A 21354-nucleotide genomic window follows, 5' to 3' on the forward strand; every position below is an offset into this window, starting at 1 on the left:
GACGCCGTGTATGAAAAAGGACCACCCCGACGCGCAACTAATGCTGCTAACTCTTCACCATAGCACCTTCTTTCTGTACGCGCATTTGCCAGCATTTGCTTCCTCGGGAAGCTAGGAGAAAGTCAAGGGTCGTGGCGCTTCCACTAACAATAGCAACCCGATCGTGCTCTCTACTAGCGTTCGCAGCCTTTTGTCTTAGAAAGATGAAATATGTGCAGTGATTAACGATTGTAGCGCTGACATGGTTGGGTTTACCGAAACTTCGCTTTTTGATAGAATACTAAACGAAGTGCTGTTTTACTGTTAAATAAAATACAAAATATTTCGTTCTGCTAGGCTTAATTGATGTGGTGGTGTTAGTGTTCTTGCCGTTAACGTGAAAATTGAAAACTGCGCTGTTATAAAGACTAGTTTGGAGGCAACATGTTGTTGCCTCAATTTTGCTTTTAAAAAAGTTCTCATGGGTGTATGCTATCGCCAACCTTCCGGGTGTTCCACTTTTTTGTGGTCACCGTCATGATTGCTTTATACACGAGAACATCTTGTTATACGGAGCGCCAGTAATTCTATTAGGTGATTTCAACTTTCCGTACACTGTATGGTCAAATTCGCACTCATATTCATCGCTCAACTCACCTGAACTGGACCATTTCCTTCACATGTGCACTGATTACGCCTTGAGCAGCTGGCTCCGTCTCCTACACGCGTTACAAATCATACGTCTTCAATTCTTCACTTTGCTTTGACGTCACCACCCGAAATCTTATCTTGCGTGTCTAATACGGCAGGTCTTAGTGATCATGAAATGATTCAAGCAAATATTTCACTGCCATTCTTACTTACACTCAAGCCCCCATCTTAAAACAAAACTCAATTACAAAAAAGCTGATTTCGGCGTGATTAACAATGAATTGTGCTCCTTTTTAGGAGAGTTCTTCTCCGATTATACCTTGAACGATCGGTGCAAAGCAACTGGAACTTATTCAAAACGAAAATTTCAGAACTAACCTTTTAATATATTTCTATCGGGAAAGCTTTTTCGAATGCGAGTGCCCCGTGGTATAACCGATACATAAACTGTCTTTCTCACCTTAAGAAAAGGCTTTATCGCGTTGCTATCACATCTCGGTCTAATAAACGTTGGTCAGCGTACAAACCTGCCACCACAAGTCACTTATCTCAAACTAAACGATCTAATGCATTTCTTTTTTTAATCGCGCCCTTCCAGCAATGCTAAAGAATTCTACACAATTGGAGTGTTGTGCATGGCAATGAGCGCAGCACAATGTTATTGCAAACCACGGAAAGGGCATCCCGCGCCTGACGTAGAATGCGCGTCTGTCCTAAAGGACGCATTTATCAAAGCTTTTTTCATGCCCAATAGTCACCAATGAACAACATACGTTGCCACTTCCTCATTACTTACCAATTAACGCCTTTTTTTTTTATTTCGGAAGGTATGTGTGTCGTCATTAAGAAACTTAAAATCTCATCATCATGTGGCGTTTATAGTATCAGCACGAAATTTTGGAAAAACCCTGTTGGATACTCTTCTATAATTCTGGCATGCATTTTTTCACAGTCCCTGCAGCATTCTAGCTTTTCGGGAAACTTGCTGCTAGGCAAGATTGTTCCAGTACATAAGTCTGGGGTAACAGATAATCCATCAAATTTCCGTCCAATTTCACTCACATCTGTTCCTTGTAAAGTTTTTGAACCCATTATATTCACTCACCTTGTTAATTTTCTTGAGTTGAACCAGTTTTTTACACCCTCACATCATGCTTTCCGGAAGGATGTTTCTTGCGAAACACAGCTTCTTGCCTTTACTAACGGTCTGCATCATTAGCTTGATTCTGGATTCATAATAGACTGTATCTTTTTAGATTGCTCTAAAGCATTTGACAAGGTTAGTCATCATTTACTAATCTCATTACTAATCAATTAAATCTAGAACCTGATGTGCTTAACGGGATTCAAGTTTTAATTTCTAACCGTACTCAGTTTGTTTCTGCTAATACTGTTGATTCCCCAGTCCAGCCAGTGTGTGTGTGTGAAAACATTTATTGTAATGAGGTCCAGAGGCTCGACTTCTTAAGCCAGGGCGGGCGCTCGCACTTTGGCACTGTGAGACCAAGCCTTTCAGCGACATCATGGGCCCTCTGGGCGGCCCTTAGTTGGTCCTGAAAGAATGGGCTTTGAATCCTTTTCTCCCACTGTGTCCATTCTTCAACGAGGTTGGGGAGAGTCGCGGGACAGCCCGCTAGCATGTGTCTGATTCCAATGATGCCATTACAATCGTTGCAGTCCATCTTAATCTCCCTCTCTGGATATATTTTATTAATGGTGTACGGTGTGGGATATGTACCTGTTTGCAATAAGCGCAGTGAGACTGCCTGAGCCCTGTTCAGTTTTGAATGTGGCAATGGGAATTGCCTGCGTCCTAAATAGTAGTGTTTGGTAATGTCATTGTACAGCCAGGGCTATCGGGTGTTCTCCAGGGGTCTGTATTAGAGCCCTTACTTGCCTTAATATTTATGAATGACCAACCCAATAACATTTCACCAAAGGTTTGCCCATTCGCGTATGACTGTGTAATAGCCAATAAAATAGGCAACCGAGACGGTGTTGCTTGACCACAGACAGACTTAAATAACGTTGTACTTGCCTGCTGTCATAGATGAAATGTAGAATCAAACAATTGAAATTGCAAATCAACGCACGTATCTCACACTTCATTAGCATGTGCACACTATCATCTTGATAATGCGTCTCTTGAGTCTGTCTCATCTTACGAATATCTCGACGTTCATATCTGTAATAACCTACCGTGGAACATTCATGTAAGGCAGATCATCGCCCACGCTAACAGTTCATTTGGGTATTTTAGAAGAAACTTGAGCATGGCACCCTGATAACTTAAAAAGCTACTCTACACCACATACATTCGCCCGTCACTTGAACACGCATCATCTAGCTGAGTTCCCGGTGGTACTACATTGATAAACCAACTCGAAAAGGTGCAGCATCGTTCCATACTCTTCATCTTACCCAATTATGACCGCACAGCCAGTATTAACGTGGTGAAGTCACTGCTTAACCTTCCAGAAATTACCATTCGGCGTAAAAAGCCCGGCTTATTCTATTTCATAAAATTTGCTATCAGAACAATCATCTTCGTGAACGGTTAATTAAATTCTCTCATTTCATATCATGCAGAATGGACCGCCTCCAGAAACTTGACGTTCCTCTTTGTATAACTGTGACCTCTTCATATGCAGTTCTACCTCGATCCATCGGCGAATGGAATCAGCTGCCCGAAGCAGCTACCGCTATCACGGATACATTGCACTCTAACATGTTTTTGAAAACCATGGTTAACATTGCCTAAGTATTTATACTCAATTTGTTCTTCTGTTTTACCCTGCTTGTTTGCTTTACTTTTTGATCTTGAAATTACTCTGATTTTTCTAATTTACAGTTGTACATTTTTGTTAAAAAATGATGGGGTTTTACGTGCCAAAACCACTTTCTGATTACGAGGCACGCCGCAGTGGAGGACTCCAAAAATTTCGACCACCTGGGGTTCTCTAAGGTGCACCGAAATCTAAGTACACGGGTGTTTTCTCATTTCGTCTACATGGAAATGCGGCCTCCGTGGCCTCGATTCGATCCCGCGACCTCGTGCTCAGCAGCCCAGCACCATAGCTACTGAGCAACCACGGCGGGTTACATTTTTGTATTATTTGTCCATTGTTCACCCTCGTTATTATCTTGTATCAACAGTTCGTTTTTTTCAATATTGGTCTGTAATATGCCCCTCCCCTCGGTAATGTGCCAACCCCTGAAGGTACAATAAATATATAAAATTAAATTATGAGGTTTCGCGCCCCAAATTAACTATCTGATTATGAGGCACGCGGTAGTGGGGGACTCCAGAAATTTGCCCTACCTGGGTTTCTTTAACGCGCGCCTAAATCTAAGTACACGGGTGCTTTCGCCCCCATCGAAGCAGCCACCATGGCCGGAATTCGATTCCGTGACCCCGTGCTTAGCAGCTCAGCACCATAGCCACTAAGCAATCACAGCGGGTAATAGATAAATAAAGAACTTTATTGAGGTCCTAAACGAATCCGCCCCTGCTTTATAAGGAGAGGATAGCGGGCCGCTCCCACGTGTAAAGACGTGGCGGCCAAGCCTCACCGACGCGTGGTGGTGGTGGAAAAACTTTATTAATTATTGAGAGGGAAGAGGGGAGTAAGGAAAAGGGTAGGGTGGGAGGGAAGCGGTTGGGTGGGTCCCTATTCCAGGACACCAGTGATCCTGGCTACTCTCTCCGCCTGGTCCAAGAGGCCCCTTTGGGCCCCCAGCCCCGGCCGGGCGAGGAGGATCTCCCACGGCTCCCTATTGTAGGCAAGCATCTCAGGCGAGTTCGCTTCTCGTGGTCTTTTTGTACATTCCCACGTCACATGTGGCAGCGACGGCCACGCACCGCACCATGGACAAGCGCTGGCATGTAGTGTGGGATTCATGGGGTGTGCTCTTCCCAAGTGGGGATAGGTGTGCGTCTGTATTCGTCTGTATGCGCGGGCTTCTTGTACCCCCAGTTGCCGATGCGGGGGGGCAAGGCGCTCTCTCGTGCGACGTTGGTGTTCGAGGATGTCTCGCGCTGTAAGTGGACTGTCTTGGAAAGGGCTGTGGTTCCCCGCTCGGTTTGTGAGTTCTCGAGCTAGGGAGTGTGCCCTCTCATTGCCTGGGATGCCCTCGTGTCCTGGACACCATATGATTGGATGTTCTTCTTGGAGCGCGTCGCCTAAGGTTCTCAGCGCGATTCGTGGCAATCTGCCTTGCACGTACATTCTGCATGCTGCTTGAGAGTCGGAGATCACCAGTGCCGAGTGCCCGGTGCTGTCGCTGTGTTTGATTGCCATCGCGACTGCTGAAGCTTCAGCTGTGGCTGTGCATGTTGTATTTATTGAGGCCGTTGTTTCGGCTCTTTTCCGCTGCGTGTTGCGAACTGCTACAATGACGTGTCCTCTAGCAGTCCGAGCGGCGTCCGTGTATTGCACTTCTTGATTATTGCCAAAGCTTTTGATAAGTTGCTTGGCTCGGGCTTGTCTTCGGCCTTTGTGGAATTCGGGATTCATGTTCTTTGGTATCGGTGTGGCTTGTATTTGCTTCCTGATGTGGCCTGGTATCTGGTGGATTTGGTCACTGCAATATTGCGGTTTCACCGAATATCTTAGTTCAGTCAGTAGTTGTTGTCCGGGTTGTGTGAGACACAGGCGCTCTGTCTGATTTATCATAACCGCTGCCTTGAGCTCTTTAAAGGTGTTGTAAACTCCTGTGTCGTGTAATCTTTCATTTCCGGTGTTCACCGGTAATCCTAGCGCCACTTTGTACGCGCACCGTATGATTTGGTCCACCATCTTGATTTCTGTGCGAATTAAGTTTTGATAGGGAAGAGCATATGTTATCCGGCTGATGACAAAAGCTTGTACGAGTCGTATCGTTTCGTTTTCGTATAGGCCTCTCCCTTTCTTTGTGATTCGTCCTATTATATTAGTCTTGCTAGTTGCTTCGTTGTCGCTTTCAGGGTCGCGATAGTGTGATCCGCTCGCCTGTTGCTTTGGATCCAGAGGCCCAACACACGAACCTTGGTCTTTTCTGGAAGCATTCGGTTCTCTAGTTGGAGGTGTAGGTTTGGCCTGTTACGGTAGTTTCGTCCATGGACTCTGACCCATTCCGACTTTTCTGGAGCACATGCCATGCCGTGTTCTGCCACGAAGTTTTGAACGGTGTTGATGGCTTCTTGTAGGGTGCTTTCTTTGTGGCTTAAAGATCCCTTGTGCATCCATAAGGTGATATCATCCGCATAGAGCGCGAATTTGAGATCTTGGATTTGATGCAACCTTCTTGCCAAATTGTTCAGGCCAATGTTAAACAATAATGGTGAGAGTATAGCTCCCTGTGGAGTTCCTTTGTTGGGGAGATTGAGCTTGGGTGATCGCATGTCTTCTAAACCTATCGTGGCAGTCCTATCAGTTAAGAAGGATTTGACGAAGTCAAAAATTGTCTTTCCGCATCCCATTTCTTCTAGTTCCTCCATGATTAGCTTACGGGACATAGTGTTGAATGCGCTCTTTAGGTCCAACGCCACCACTATTTTTTCTTCACCAGTCGCCACGTTGTTTATTACTTCGTCTCTTAGCCTAAGGAATACATCCTGTGTTGAAAGAGGTTTGCGGGAACCGTACATGTACACCGATAGGAGGTTGTGACCTTCGATATAATCGGTTAACCTGGTGAGTATCACTTTTTCAAACAGCTTCCCGAGACATGACGTTAGTGAGATTGGTCTCAAGTTCTGAATAGTTTTCTGTTTTCCCGGTTTAGGGATTAGGACTATGGTGTCTTCCCTCCACTGCTGTGGAATGGTACCAGTTTCCCATATGCCCTTGTTGAAGTAGCCGACTAGTCGTCCGAGTTGCTCATTGCTGAGGTTGCGCAGCATTGCATTGGTGATGCCGTCCGCTCCGGGTGCTGTGTTTCGTCTGATGTCCTGCGCCGCCGCATACAATTCGGCAACCGTAACGGGCTCATCTAGAGGTTTGTTTGTCGGCCCTTTGTCGCTGAGAGATTCGACACTATCGCCCCCTGTTTTAATGTATTTCTCACTGAGCACGTGGATCAGTTTATCGGTGTCACCCTTGTATTCACCTACTAGGGTGCGTATCGTTCTCGCTGTTGCCGTCTTTGTAGAGTGCGGGTCTATCATGCTACGTAAGATAGCCCATGTCTTAGCGGTGGATAACGTCCCTCTCAGTGAATCGCAAAATTGGAGCCAATTTTCCGCTTGCAGCTCTCTGGCATATTCATTTGCTTGTTCTGTTAGCGTTGCTATTCTTGCCCTAAGTTTTCTGTTCAGTCTTTGAGTTTTCCAGCGCCTGGTTAAGCTGCGCCGGCCCTCCCACAGGTGCAGCAGATGTGGGTCTACTGCAGGTGTTTTCGCGTTAATGGATATGTTTCGTGTTGTGGCTTCGTGCGCGACTTTCAGTTCCTTTGCCCAGTCCTCAGCTGTGTTGGGGGGTGTTGTGGACATTGGATATTTCCTGTATGCCGTCCAGTTTGTGATTCTGGCCTGCTTTGGTGGAAGTTTGAGCCGGGGTGTGTTCATTGAATAGCTAATAATATAGTGGTCACTTCCCAGATTTTCGCCTAAATTTCTCCATTGCCCATCCGCTTTGTTTAGCGTGAAGGTTAGGTCGGGGTAGGTGTCCCCGCACACGCTATTTCCTAATCTAGTGGGTGTTCGTGGGAGAGTTACTAGTTCTAGATCATATTTGTCTAATTTCTACCAGGCTTCTGCCTTTGGAGGTATCTCGTCGGTATTCCCAATGGGTGTGGGGAGCATTGAAGTCGCCTAGGAGTACAAATTTGTCTTTTCCTCTCAGGTGGCCTAATGCGTATTCTATAATTGCCGCAAAGTCCGGTAGACGTTCTTTGGGAGGACTGTATACGTTGCGAATAAAGGTCTTTGCTCTCCCTTTCTTCGATGTGTGTATTTCAATGATTTGGTGCTCGGTTGCGCATTGAGCGACATTGTGTGATCTCACCGCTATTCCTTTATGCACTAATGTAGCAACCCGCGGGTACTGCTGATTCGTAACTGTGTAGTAATCCCTTAGCTTGACTGTACCCTTTCCTACTTCTTGGAGGCATATAATATCAGGTTTGCTGATGGCCGAATCGATGAAAGTCTGTAGCGCTGCCGCTCTTCTTTGGAAAGAGCGGCAGTTCCAGTGCCATATATCAGCGGTGTCTGTGGTTCTGGGCGTTTTACTGGCCAGTGTTGATCGCGCTTTCGACGTCCGTCGAGTCCGAGATTATGCCATTCTTGGCTTTTCTAGCCGACGGTGCGCTGGGGCTGCTATTCGCTGTTTTACGCAGTGGTCTTTGTCGGGCTAGCGTTTCTTCCACGTATCCTCTAAGTCCTTGTATCATCAGCGTATAGTTGTTCTTGGAAGTTTTGGATGCTTTGCATCTGTTGCACTAGGAGTTGTAGTGTTTTGTCCGTAGTGGGTGTCGCTTTCGTGTGTTCTTGTTGTGCCACATGTGTGGGTTTTGCTTGTTCCGCCTTAGCTGTGAGTTGGCTTTTAAGTGCGGCGATCTCCAGCCTAACTTCTTCTAAGCTTCGCTTGAGTTGCCTATTTTCTAATACAATTCTTTGGTATTCTGGGTTTGATGTTATGAGCCGTGGTACGAACCATCCCCGCCCAGCTCACCTTGTTGTCGGTGGGTTCCTTCTTCCTTGTTGGAGTGGGAGATCTTTGCCTGGACCCTGTAAGAATGGGCTGGCGGTGGGAAGTCGGGTGGTCTGAAGAGTCAGAGTCCTTATGTCGCCTTCGTTGCTCTCTTGATCTGGATCGCTGTCGTCGTGGCGACACCGCTGGTAGGTCTTCTTGTCGCTTTAATGGTGGCCATCCGTCGTCGTCCGTTTCATCCGTGTCGTACCACCGTGGCCTTGGTACAGACTCCTTGGTCGGAGTTTTGAGTAGTCTGGAGGAAGGCTTCCTATGCGTTTTGTTGTTCTGCCGTGGCTGTTTGTACCGTTTCTTGCAGTCCTTCGAACCGGCAAGATGCTCCTCTCCACAAGTGGAGCAGGTGGGTTTACATTCGTGCTGTGGCTCTGGCTCCTTAGTGCCACATTTGCTGCATACTGAGGTATGGGGTTGAGGGCACACGTCCGTCCTGTGGCCTGTTTGCATGCAGGCGTTGCAGAATTGTACGGTGTTCTTGAATGGGTAACAGGGCATTTCTCCTCCCATGTAGTAGACAAAGCGTGGTATCATGGGGCCATAGAAAGTAATGACCGCTGTCTTTGTTTCCCCAAGCATGCGCGCTCGTAGTATCTCCACTCCTTGCCTTCTGATGCGCAGGTTGGCTTGGAGTGTTTCCGGACTCGTGTGCGGTGCCAATCTGTGCACTGCACCTTTCTTTGTGTCTTCTCCGGCCGTCACGTAAGCGTTCACTGCGTGTTGTTTGCCGTTGATAACGAGCGTCGTTATCTTCCTGACTATATCTGCTACCTCTTGTTTGGGGGTAGATATGATAAAGATGTTTGATCCTGGCTTTAGCCGCAAAAGGAAGTGTTCCCCTCTCACCTTCCTTTGTATGGTCATGATGACCGCTTCGGAAATCTGCGGAGCCGTCAAGTCTTTAATTGGTAGCCCTTGATGTGGTCGGACTATTATTTTGAAGTCTTCCTTTGGTAACGGAGGTAGACTGTTGACTCGTGGCTTTTTCTTCATCAGCGGCTTCTTGGCTGGTCCGAGGTGCTGGCTCGACGAGTCGTGGGCACCCCCGGCTCCCATCGTTTGTCTTCCAACTCTAGCGAGAGCCTTCTTCTGGCGAACAGTTCACACCATTTGCCAGTCTCCTTTGTCCTGCTCCTGCCCGACGCGTGTGACGGGCATATCGGTGTCTTGTAGGATGACCCTATCCCCTTCGTCGGTGTCTTGGCACTCCATTTGTTCCCGGTCCAGGTCCGAGAGCGTCGCTCGTACTTTTAGTGGTTCGTGCGAGCTTGAAGCTTCAATGTAGTTTTGTTTAGGCGTGCTCGCCGTAGCGTTCGTCGCCCCCGTGGGCGTCGCAGCTCCGGACGCAGCCGGCGTCGCCATCTGTTGCGGCAGCGCGCACGGCGTCTCCCGCTCAGCAGCCGCCGCCGCCGTAGTCGGCGTAAGTGTTAGCAATCCGCACACGTGTGGCGGGCACGTCCTGGCCCGTATTTACGAAAATACGAAGGGCTCACCGCTAACACTGGTGTGTGCAGAGTCCTTAGATGTTCCAGAATCACGTATTCCACACGAAATTCAGCACATCGTACGAAAAACAGGTCAAAAGATAGAAAATCACGGAGCTCCATGCAAAGCCAACCACTCCGCTCGGCTCCACCTCGGCGTTCCCACCGACGCGTCGTGGGCCTTCTGGACAGTCTTTAGTTGATGTAGTAGGACCGGGTTCTTGAGCACAAAATAAATGTAATCTTCAGAGAAGTGTTGATGTTTTCCCTGCAAAGAGGAGCACCTCCAGATAATGTGTCTAATATCACTGCCATCGTTACAGTCTGGACAAAGTGCTGAAATGTCTGAGTAATGAGTGTCAATGAAGAGGCTGCGTTATGTCCCCTCCTATGGCGGGTAAATAAATAAATGAATAAATAAATAAATACCTAAAATGTTAGGCGCCCATAATCTTTGACCCAGGTGTCTCTTCGTGGCACTCGCACTTCGGCGTTGGTGTTCATTAGGTTAACTTTAGGCGAAAGCAACGCACGAACCGAACTCGGAGGCAACTGTTTTCCATTAATTAGCCCGCTAAATACCATGCCACACTCTTGTGTGTGATGTCATTAGTGACATCATTACTTCCGCTTTCTACATCCGGGTTTCCAAGAATTTCGCCAAAGTCGTGCTCACGTGGCGGGTCTTTAAAGTCTACAATTCTGTCTTTTGGAGTGCGGTAATCAGTGAATTCTAATTAATTATAATTATTCCAGACACTTCAGTAACTCAACTTGTAACTAAATATATGTTCTCATATATCTATAATGAAACCCGTGAATTTTGTACTGTACTATTGTTTTTCTTTCTGATTTATATTGAATTTCGTCCCCGGTAGTCCCAGGAGGTCAACGGGAAGTGCGGCGCAAGAAACAAGAGCGCCACTCGACGCTCTTGCCACTAATAAATAAAGTAAGTACGCACATGCCTCCTCTCTGTAAAACTGTGGCAGACATGAAGAGAAATCAATGCTTTAAGAAGAAATCTGTCGGTTTTACGTACCACACCCAAGATTTCAATATGAGGTACGCCGTAGTGGGATATCTCGAATTAGTTTTTAATCACCTGGCATTCTTTAACGCGCACCTAGATCTAAACGCACGAGTGTTTTTGCATTCCGCCCTCATCGGTATGTCATTTCCGTAGCCAGAACAGAACCCGTGACCTCGAGCTCAGCAGCGAAACGCCATAACCAGGGGGTTACAGCGGAGGGTCATTGCAAATTAGATGAAAACGCTGCTGAGCGTGCTCTCAAAAAAAAAAAAAAAAAAAAAGAATACAAGGAAGGAAAAGGCGTAGCACAAACGAAAAGAAACAAGGGAAACAAGTTTCAAGCCATTGTTGACACGTACGAAGAAAACTGTCGTCGGTCAAGGCGTGACGAAACTTAGCGGAAATGGTAACAAAATCTGAGAACTACGAGCTCCGATAATCCGACTCGACACCGTTACACAGTGTGCTAACGAATTGTTGCAACACGGCTATAACCACCAATCGTACATCGCCTCCCTCATTCCTCAAGTCAACGGATCTATTCAGCCAAACATGGTCGCATTATCAGTACTTCTACCTTCGCCGTTGTTCCCGATCACCCAGTCGAACATGGCGGCCTCTCACGAATAAAACTTTCAGTAGGGGAGCGTGACAATTCCTTTGTGCCAATATTGTAGTTGCTCAGAAACAATTTGCAGCCGAATGGTGAGAGTGTGTGGCAACGAATGTCCTTCATGCGCTGGAGCAACTCGACTCAACAACATTTGAAGCAGCCATCTTTGCACGCCAGAACATTCACCAGTTTGACCAATTCGAATCATTCAGTGAGAGAGTGATTTATTCTGCTGAGATCGGAAATGTTGGCAACCCTTAGATGGGCCAGAGCGATCTGACAGCCTTATCATGAAGAACGGACTAATTAGGTTGCGACAAATGGTCACGAAATTGGACATTTTTTAAGGCAGTGCGCATGTCGCTGCTGTGGGCAGCCAAAATCCTCGGCACGATCACTGTACCACCAAACCTTTCTACGCGAAATCGACATCGCTGCTTGCATTCTGAAGAGATGTGTTGACGGCCGCTCTATAACGGCGACTCTGAAGATTTTCGTCGCCAGCTTTGTGACTCAGTATGAGACAGGACTTTACGGAAAAATATTATTTTAGCGTTATCTGGAAACAGCCTGCCGTCATAGTGAACAAAAAAAAACATGTGCAGGAACCATCGACAAGGACCGCCAACTTATGCAAATTGACGAATGCTACTCAGTTTATTAAAGTGACTTATCGATACCTCTTATCTGTTACGAACTTACGATTTAGCTGAGACAGTGACCCGCTAGCCGTATGCACACACCGCGTTTTCTGCTACATACCTCCAATGTGCATTAAGTTCAATTACACTACATTAAAGAAAGGCGTCAACGATCGTGGGATCAAACCACTGTCTTCCAGCTCAGCAGGTCAATTAATTCTCTTGCCCTGAGGCCACGACCACGCAGATCTTTCTATCGTGCCAGAGTAGCGCTTTGAAACGTTTAGCGCGCAAGTTTAACGTGCCAGTTTCTTTCACTTTTCTCTTGTGACAGCTAGGGCTTCGAGACTCTGTTACACGGCACTGGACCACAAAAACGGTTAGTTGCAAGAAAAAGAAAATGGTCTGGGGAGTCGAAGGAAGTTATCATCCCTTCAAAAAACGACAAGTATTGGCTGCAAGGGGCGTCCTGCTCATCTAATGACCCGGTACATAAAACTTCTGTTGCGCCGGCTAGAGTGTACTTTCGAAGTGCTTTACCAGCCAACCCACCATGTCGATCTAGCTCCAGTGGTTTAAGCTGAAGTAACAACTGAAGGAAACTCAAGTTTTTACGTGTTGAATACTCTGCAAACTACCATGAACCAGTTGTTTGGCTAGCAATGCAACAATTCCGTTTTTCTTATCCCTTTTTACAGGGAAGCTGTTACACGCTGGGTTCTAGCTGTTTGTGTGCGTAGGTAAAAATGATGGCAGCCACCCTAAAGCTAAAAGAGCTAAACCGTAAGGCAAAAGCGTATCGCCGGGTAATCCTCAGCTACATTTACTCGCGAGAAGTGTCAAACCGTATTGTGATAAAAAAATATCGTATAACAAAGTAAAACCGCCATAGACGCTGTTTAGCATGGAATGCGGTTTGACGTCAAGGCTTCTATGGGCAAACCACGTAAACGTATCTCAGTTCCCTTCCACCCGTGCCAATGGGTAGGCCGCGTGCAGTGGGGACTGCAGAAGAAGAGCGCGCCTACGAAGAACACAGTCGTGTACAGAAGCGGGAAAGTGCGCGGCGACGGGCGGCACGTAATACGGACGCAGACCGTGCCGCACACACCAACCGTATGAACCTTTGGTTGGATCACCCCTACCGACTCCACTCCCATCGTAATTGTGGGTGATTTCAACATAGACAGGTCTCGGCCAGATGGAAAGTGGTTCGTGGTGTTTCTGTCGGAAAGGTTCGGCATTCAGTGTTGCCCAACCACAGTGTGCCCACGACACGTCATCGGTCGTGTATAAACCTCACGTTGGCTAAGAACCTTTCCAGTGTTGCCATAGAGCCACTGGCCGTATATTATAGCCATCATAAAGTAATAGTCACCTTGGTGACCAAGTAATAAATAAAAAAGGCAAACAAAAGAAGGTTAGATATCGACAAAGCATTGAGAGAGAGTATGCAATTTAATAAAAAAGATCGTGAAAAAACGAAATTCGTTATGATATGTGTCTCATTTTCAATCAACATATATATTACTATCATATTTATCGCCATACATATAACTCCACTGGTCATCCACCTTCACAGAGTGAAATGGCTCCGATTATTATTTTTATTTTTTTTATTACGAAGATATGAGAAGCCATCCATGCCAATGGGTGAAGTGAATAAATGCGAGGGGAGATGGTGTTGAAAAATAGCATCGTTTTTCCTTTCAGACCCGCGATAGTTTTCTTCATACTCAAGTTGTTAAACTTGCTCGTTGCTACTCGTATTAAGCAGGTCACGGGGCTCTCCTGCTTGCATGTGGGGACGACGCTGATAGTTTATTAGAAGAAGCGATACCCTGCGCGTGTGGCACGTGTAAGGCGCTTAGTGACAGCACATTGTTCGAGCTATCTGCGAATATATTTACGATTTTATGACAATGTGCTGCATTCGCTCTGTGAATACGGCATTCTGTTCTTTGGCAAAAGGTTGCGCGTTCGATTACCAGCCGCGCCGGCTGGTAATCGGCTGGTAATCCTCTGTTATATCTGGGGTACCTCAGGGTACCGTCTTGGGCCCCCTTCTTTTTCTCATATATATTAATGATTTGCCTGCTAACATATGTTCCAACATTCGCATATTCGCTGATGATTGCGTTACCTACCGGCCTTTTACTAACACCGATGACATTTTGTTTCTTCAGTCTGACATTCAGCACGTACTAACCTGGTGTAATTCATGGCTAATGTCCTTAAATGTGAAAAAAAAACATCTCTGCTATCATTCCACCGACGTCATTCACAACCATCTTCAAGATATCTAATCGCGAATGCAGAAATCGCTTCAGTATAAACTTACAAGTTTTTAGGCATCCATTTGATACCTCATCTAAATTGGTCTTTTCATATATCACAGGTTACTAACAAGGCAAATTGCGTCCTTGGTTACTTTCGACGAACTCTGCGACTAGCACCCCGATCAGTGAAATCCCCTGCTTACTTAACACTTATCCGTCCCAAATTAGAATATCCATGCTCGATCTGAGACCCTCATCAAAATAACCTTCGCACTTCTCTTGAATCTGTACAAAATCGCTCAGCTCGTTTCATTTTCTCAGCCAATTGCTATCATGTAAGTATAACCGAACTAAAACGTAATGCTCAGCTCACAACTTTAGCGAACCGCCGAAAAATTTCCAGACTGTGTCCGTTTCATAAATTCTTTTATCATCCATCTCTGAACTCCATTATCAGCCCCGCACATCGCATTTCCAGTCGCACAAGCCACGGGAAGGCCGTCTACCCTCCCCCTGCCCCCACTTCTGCGCATCTGTCATCATTTTTCGTCCATACAGCAAGGGACTGGAATGACCTACCAAACGCCATCGTTGATCAGATCGACTCATCGTTATTCAGATCGTCCATGGACGCAAGGTACTGCTGAAATTCCACCCCCTCATGTAATACCCCTTCAATGGGGCCTTTGAGGTACTAATAAATGAATAATAATAAAATTACTACAGCTTCTTCCGCAGTCCATGACATATTTTGTGGGGACGATGATCTGTATAATTTGACATAATTCGAAGGTAGATTGTGTGCACAAATGGTTGACGTTATTTAACAGCACATCACCATTTAATTGGCCACTCTGCATTCGTGCACACTTAGCTGATGGTGAAATGAGCATGGCTTTTACAGCGTGTAAAAAAAATCATTATGACATCGGGATTTTAGTTGATAACGACAATGCTTAAAGTAGCTAACAAGATACGTTGCTCTAGTGGCAGCATTTTAACGCTATTGTTTTTTTGTTTGCCCCTTTTAACGCAACCTTGTAAAATTTTTACAAGTATTCACACTGAAATACACTGATTAATAAACAGGATACCGAAGGACTAAAGACAAACACCGTCAAATTATAAGACCTTTATATAACGAAGATGGCACACCGCGTTTTGTATCAAGTAAATTACAAAACGAGCTGATTTAAGCGAACATGAACCTTCGTCATCGTAATGATACTTACGCATAGAAAAGGCTGAAAACATTCCATGAATAAAAACTTCACGGGAATGGCATTTCAAAGAAAATTGTTTTCTGATATGTGTCCCTCCGTTTACAATTTAAGCTGCTTAAAGTCGGATCAGCAAAATATTTGGACGCCTTTTTAAACCGTCGTTGCGGTCTCTTAATTGCCCATTCCCGTCTCAAAAGGTCAGATAACGGCATGCCTTACGGCGTTACACGCCAAGAGCGGCAATCCAAATCTCATTCGCTTACGAAACCGGCAAAAGGAGCTGGATACGGCGTAACAAACGCTCCAGATTCCTTTTCTGTTCAGTGCACAGTGGTGCCCTGTGCATGGATGTCACAGGGTGGCACGTTCTCGACAACGCAGAACCATTGAAAGCAATTGTGAGAGCCCGTTCTGACTAACACGTACGTGCGCATTGTGCCCAAAAGGCTCCCATTGGCACCTAAGTTATTCCCTCCACATCCAAGAAAAACATCTTATATGCTTCCATACCTGCAGAATCAGTGGTAACAGCGATTGTGCCCTAGTTCTTTTATATGTATATTTACCTTTAAATACCGATAAAGTACTGTGTACTCGTCGTTATGTGGCTGTTCTGCGCTTAGAACGCAACCAACCAGTGTATGGTCACGTGATGCCATAGAATGCACCCAAAGGGACGCGCACACAAAAGCGCGTTTGCATCCACATAAACAAACGTGCTGCAATCGATTCGTGAATGGATGCTACGCACAAAGACGTGGTGCGGCTGTCTCGGAGAGTCTCACAAAGAGGGGATGATAGCGCCAAGTTACCGGGCGGTCCCTTCTTTAGTCCGTCGATAATTAGCGATTACGTATCGCCTGCTTTCTGTCGTCCTCCGTTACCGTGGATCTACGCATTCGTCATTCTTCGCTTTGCCGGTAAATAGGTCATCAAATTGAGCAACGCCGCTGAATCAACGGCTTTAACAGCGGCAGCGGGTTGCATTCAGATATTTCTGCCACGCTCTGATCAATTGAAAGCGCTCTCTGAACGGTGGCATGCAATCTAGGAAGCCTTTCAACGCACCTTTCTGGCCTGACAGGGAAAGCTGGATGATTTTCGTCCCACTAACCGCATATTACAGAGGAATGGACACCTCAAGCCCTAACTACCAGGTTAAGCTTTTAACAGAAAAAGAACAAGACATTATATAGTTAGTACGAGATGCCAAACTGTTGTCAAAAGAGGCGGTGGCTATATTTAAACCAGCAAACATAGAGTGCGAGAAACGACCCGCGACGCTCGCATAGAGGCTGTGGCGTTGCGCTGCAAAGCGCGAGGTCGCGCTTTCGACTGATTCCCGGCCGCGTCGCCAGACGCACCTTTGTGTGAACGAAATGCAAAAGCGCTCGTGTACTAGATTGAGGTGCGCGTTTAAGGTCCACGGGCGGTCAAAAATCAATAAGTGTCCCACTGCAGCGTGCTTGATGGCCATTTCGTTATTTTGCTTCGAAATACCCCTCAGTTGAATTGATTGCAAGAAAAGGCAGGAGGTACCCATCGACTGCAAACGCTGCTAAGAAACCACGTCTCTTTTGTTTTTAAGGCGAGGTTATCGATCCCCGGCTTACATAGGCATACCCATCTCAATTTATGGTGGAAAGCACCTTCTATATGTATATCTCCGTTACTGACTATTACAAATGTCAGAATAGACGGCGTTCAAATTACCGCTTTGTTGGCACTACGATATGTTTCTTCTAAGTAACTTCCACAACGTCTCAGTGGCGATTACATTCTGTTGCTGTGGCTCTTTTTTGAAGCAGCTTTATTTATCCTCGGCATGGAATGCAAAAAAGCGCTGGTCATATTAGGTGCGTGCTAAAGAACCGCAGATAGTCAAAATTAAATTCAAGCCTCACGTAACAGTTTCTGTTCTAGCGCCCCGGGCAGCGTAGTGCCGGAAGTCCGTTTTTTTTATTAGGCTACGCATTCAATATATCAGACCATGCTCAAGCTATGTGATGTTGTCCTCGTTACAGCTCCCAAAAACAGCCGCACGTAACGCTGTCGGGACAACTCGATGACCGGCCGTTCTCTGAGCAGACAATCTTGGAGAGCCGGCTGATACGCTCTTCACACCATACTGCGACGAAGGCACTACTGAAGCTACTCCGGTCAAGCAATCTATTCCAACGACTCTGACATTCCTGGGTTCCTTTGTGTAAGCTGGGCGCTTCTTTTTCATCTCCATCTCCCTCACTTTCACTGTGTATGTTTTTCTTCATTAGCTCTCTGTCCCCTTTTACCCTTTCTCCAGTGCAGGGTACAAGCTATCTTCTAATTAACCTCCCTGCCATCCGTATCTTATTAATCTCCCTATCTCCATCTCTCAGTCTCTTACACCGACACAGTGACCCAAGTTGTCTACCAGCTTGGGCCACTAGGTCGTCATGCCGTAGTGGTCATTCCATTGCCGTCATTCCTGCTTCGTGATCTGACCTATCGCAGTGCCGTCGTCGTCCCGTCTTGTTACGTTTCAATACAGTTATGAGCATTCCTTCTACGTTCCCCACAAGGCAGTCCTTTCATCAGCGCGCGCCTAGATGATGCGGGGCCCGAAATACGCTTAGATGCGCAAAGAAAGGGGCCCACTTCGAGGTGACAACTACCGCAAAGGTCGCTCTCTACCTCAACCTGACCCTGACAAGCTGAAGTAGTTGACGAAAAGGGCCAACGTCTAAGGCTACCATAGGAACAGCGTCAGCTTCGAATTCCCAGATTGCTACGTGCTTGCGCCATATGCGGGGGTGAAGGTGGAGGCAGAGTCCGGCGGAACGGTGCGGCATCATCGGAAGTATTTTGCGAGTGATTTGGCAATTGTTATTAGCCGAGATATAGTCATCAGATTGCCTAATCTAGTCTCCCAGGGAAGACGACTGTTCAGAAAGTGGAGACCTTTAGTGCAGAGGGAGAGTGGCCGACATGTCTTAATGTGAACTGAGCCGTTTAGTAGCCTCCTACATGGAGTGGGCTTCCATGTTTGGAGCCAGTGCAAGTCATGCAAAATAAACCCGTTTTCCTTCATTGCAACCAACACATGTACTAAAATTAAATTATAGGGTTCCACGTGCAATAACCACGATCTCATTATGAGGCACGCCGCATTGGGGGACTCCGGAATAATTTGGACGACCTGGGGTTCTTTACCGTATACCTAAATCTAAGCACAAAAGTGTTTTTGCATTTCGCCCCCATCGAACTACCGGGACCGGGATTCCATCCCGCGACGTATAGCTTAACAGGTCAACTCCATAGCCACTAAGCAACCACGGCGGTTTACCACGTGTTGTAGGAGTTGAGGAGGACTTCGGGATGAAACACTTGGGAAATTTATTTACATTATTTACAGTGAGAGTCAATTAACAGTAGTAAAGTCATTACGGGCCGGCAGCAACTCGGACGCTGCGGTCCGTCGCAAGAAGTTCGAAAGAGATGAATCCAGGAATGCTCTAGGAATGCTCTACTGCTGCTCCCGGTGTGCGTCTTTTTAAGCCCTTCTGTGTCTTGAAGACACGTCACGTTCGTCCAATGGGACAGCCCGCTCAGGTGACGCCATTTTCGGCCAATGGTAGGCGCCCGTGCGATGGAGTCACACCCGGCGAAGAGAGTCGCTGCTTGGTGTTTGTCCGAGGGCTTTCTTCTTCCTGCGGTCTTGCCTTGCTGACTTGCAATGCGCCGTCACCATAGAGGGAAGGGGGCGACGCCGCCAGGTTGTCACGGCGCATTACAGCCGTCTTGCTTCGGGACCCACTTTACCCGTCACAGTGCCAGGCTCTCGCTTTACTTTCGGGAAGAGCCAAGCAGTGAATAGCTCCACCGGCTGCACACGAAGTGGGGTCCGCCAACTTGTTCGCACGTGTCGTGCCTCAGGAATGTGGCATCCGTGTTTCTGCGCTCCTTAATTAGCTGTGGTGCGATTCGATGTGGTCTGGGGAACTCGAAGTAGACTCAGGAAATTGCCCCGTATCTAACAGCTCGTCCTCGTCCCGGAAGTTCGGAATGGCCGGTGAACTCAATTCGCTGGCCATGAGGAACGCTGAAAGAACCTGCAGGGTACTGGTGTCGAGCCTCGTTTGACGAACCTCGGGATCCTGGGCCCTGGAGAACATACGTCAAACAAAGAAAACAACACAGCGCTGCACCACGTGTAAGCGCAGGCTCTTCACCCCTGACTCGCCCGCCTATTACTGAGTCAAAATGAACCCTGATCTTTTATTTCTCCAATTTTGACAAAGCAGTTCCGACCACCCCTGCAAACCGCTATCCATTTCTCCCCGAATGCCGACAGGACCAGAGTGTCATTGTTGTAGCAAAACAATGGGACGTTGCCGTTGCAAACAAATAATGAAAACAGCCGAACATAACTTAAGTGGCCCAACTACTCGAACAGCATGTTTCCAACGCTAACACAGTGGCGTACTTATCTCACGTATTGGTGCCACTGAACAGTATGGCCAACTTCACAAGTACATAATCGCAAGCGCGCTAGCCTTGTGGTCAGTAATCGGAACGCGTACTTGCGTCGTAGGCAAACGTTTCATTATGCTTACTTACGTTTCTTCCTTTAGTCCCTGCAGGACACTTAACCTAAACGAACACTTAAACTTGCGGGACTTAGCACTCCGCAGAACCCCTAAAATAATGCGTCTTCTAATAACTAGTTCCAGGCACGCTAACCAAAGATGTAAGAATACGGCTGCCCTTAACACACACGAGCAACCCAGTCATAAACCTTCTGCTTCCTTCCGTCTTCACAGGACACGCGCTAATGGACCTGAGAGCTCTTAGTGTAAATCACGCACTTACTGAAAGCCTACGCGGTTAACCTTAGAAAATAAAAAAAGAAGGTTAACTAATACACACGCGCGTTACCATAGGCCTCTCACAGATAATCTTGACACTCAGGTTACTCGCACACACAAAAAAGAAAGCCTATATACTTATTAATGAACACCTCGCGATTCTACATGTTAACAAAAAACGCGTCTTTCGAATCTCCGAGCTTCTCAAAGAAAACACAAACAAAGCTCATACTTTTACTTACTGAAAGAAATCCTAGTCTCACAACGCGAAAATTTCCAAATGTTCAAAAATAAAACAAAACACGTTTTCCTTCAACGGATGCTCTCCTGGCCTCTCTTTTCAAACGTTACATCTGACTCATGCCTTTGAGCCGTACCCGAGGTGATCGCAGTTTGAAAGCTATTCTGGCTACCGAGGAACCACAAAAGGGCTGACTCACTATCAGCTCCCCCAAGACGTTACAGTCCCCTGCCAATTTCCGTCCTGGCGCCCCTCTTTCATTACTAACTCGATTGACCGCGTCGCTACTCCCCACCTGGTCTCGTCTCGCCACCTTGCGCTTCCTTGTACTGCACGCTGAGCTTCGAAAAGAACGACGGAACGACGAGAAATTTAACTGCCCCGTGCCCTTTGTCCGCGTCCGTGCAGAACGTGCTTCTCGGTCTCCTTTTGACAGGTGGCTCGAACGTGTTGGGTGCGTCAACATCGTCAGTGACGACCGCACCTTTTCCCTCGCGCCTTGCCCTTTTGGGTCTCTCGCCGTCTTTGGCGGCGCTACGTTAGTCACCGCATTCCTATCTTTAGGGCGCTTCTTTCTGCGGCGCTTTCTCTTGGAATTCCCTTTTATGCCGTCCTCTGGCGCATCGTGCTGGCCGTTACACATTTCGTCGGCCAGGATCGGTCTCTTAGCCGAAC

Source organism: Dermacentor andersoni, chromosome 9, assembly GCF_023375885.2.
Source record: "Dermacentor andersoni chromosome 9, qqDerAnde1_hic_scaffold, whole genome shotgun sequence".
NCBI classification, from domain to species: domain Eukaryota; kingdom Metazoa; phylum Arthropoda; class Arachnida; order Ixodida; family Ixodidae; genus Dermacentor; species Dermacentor andersoni.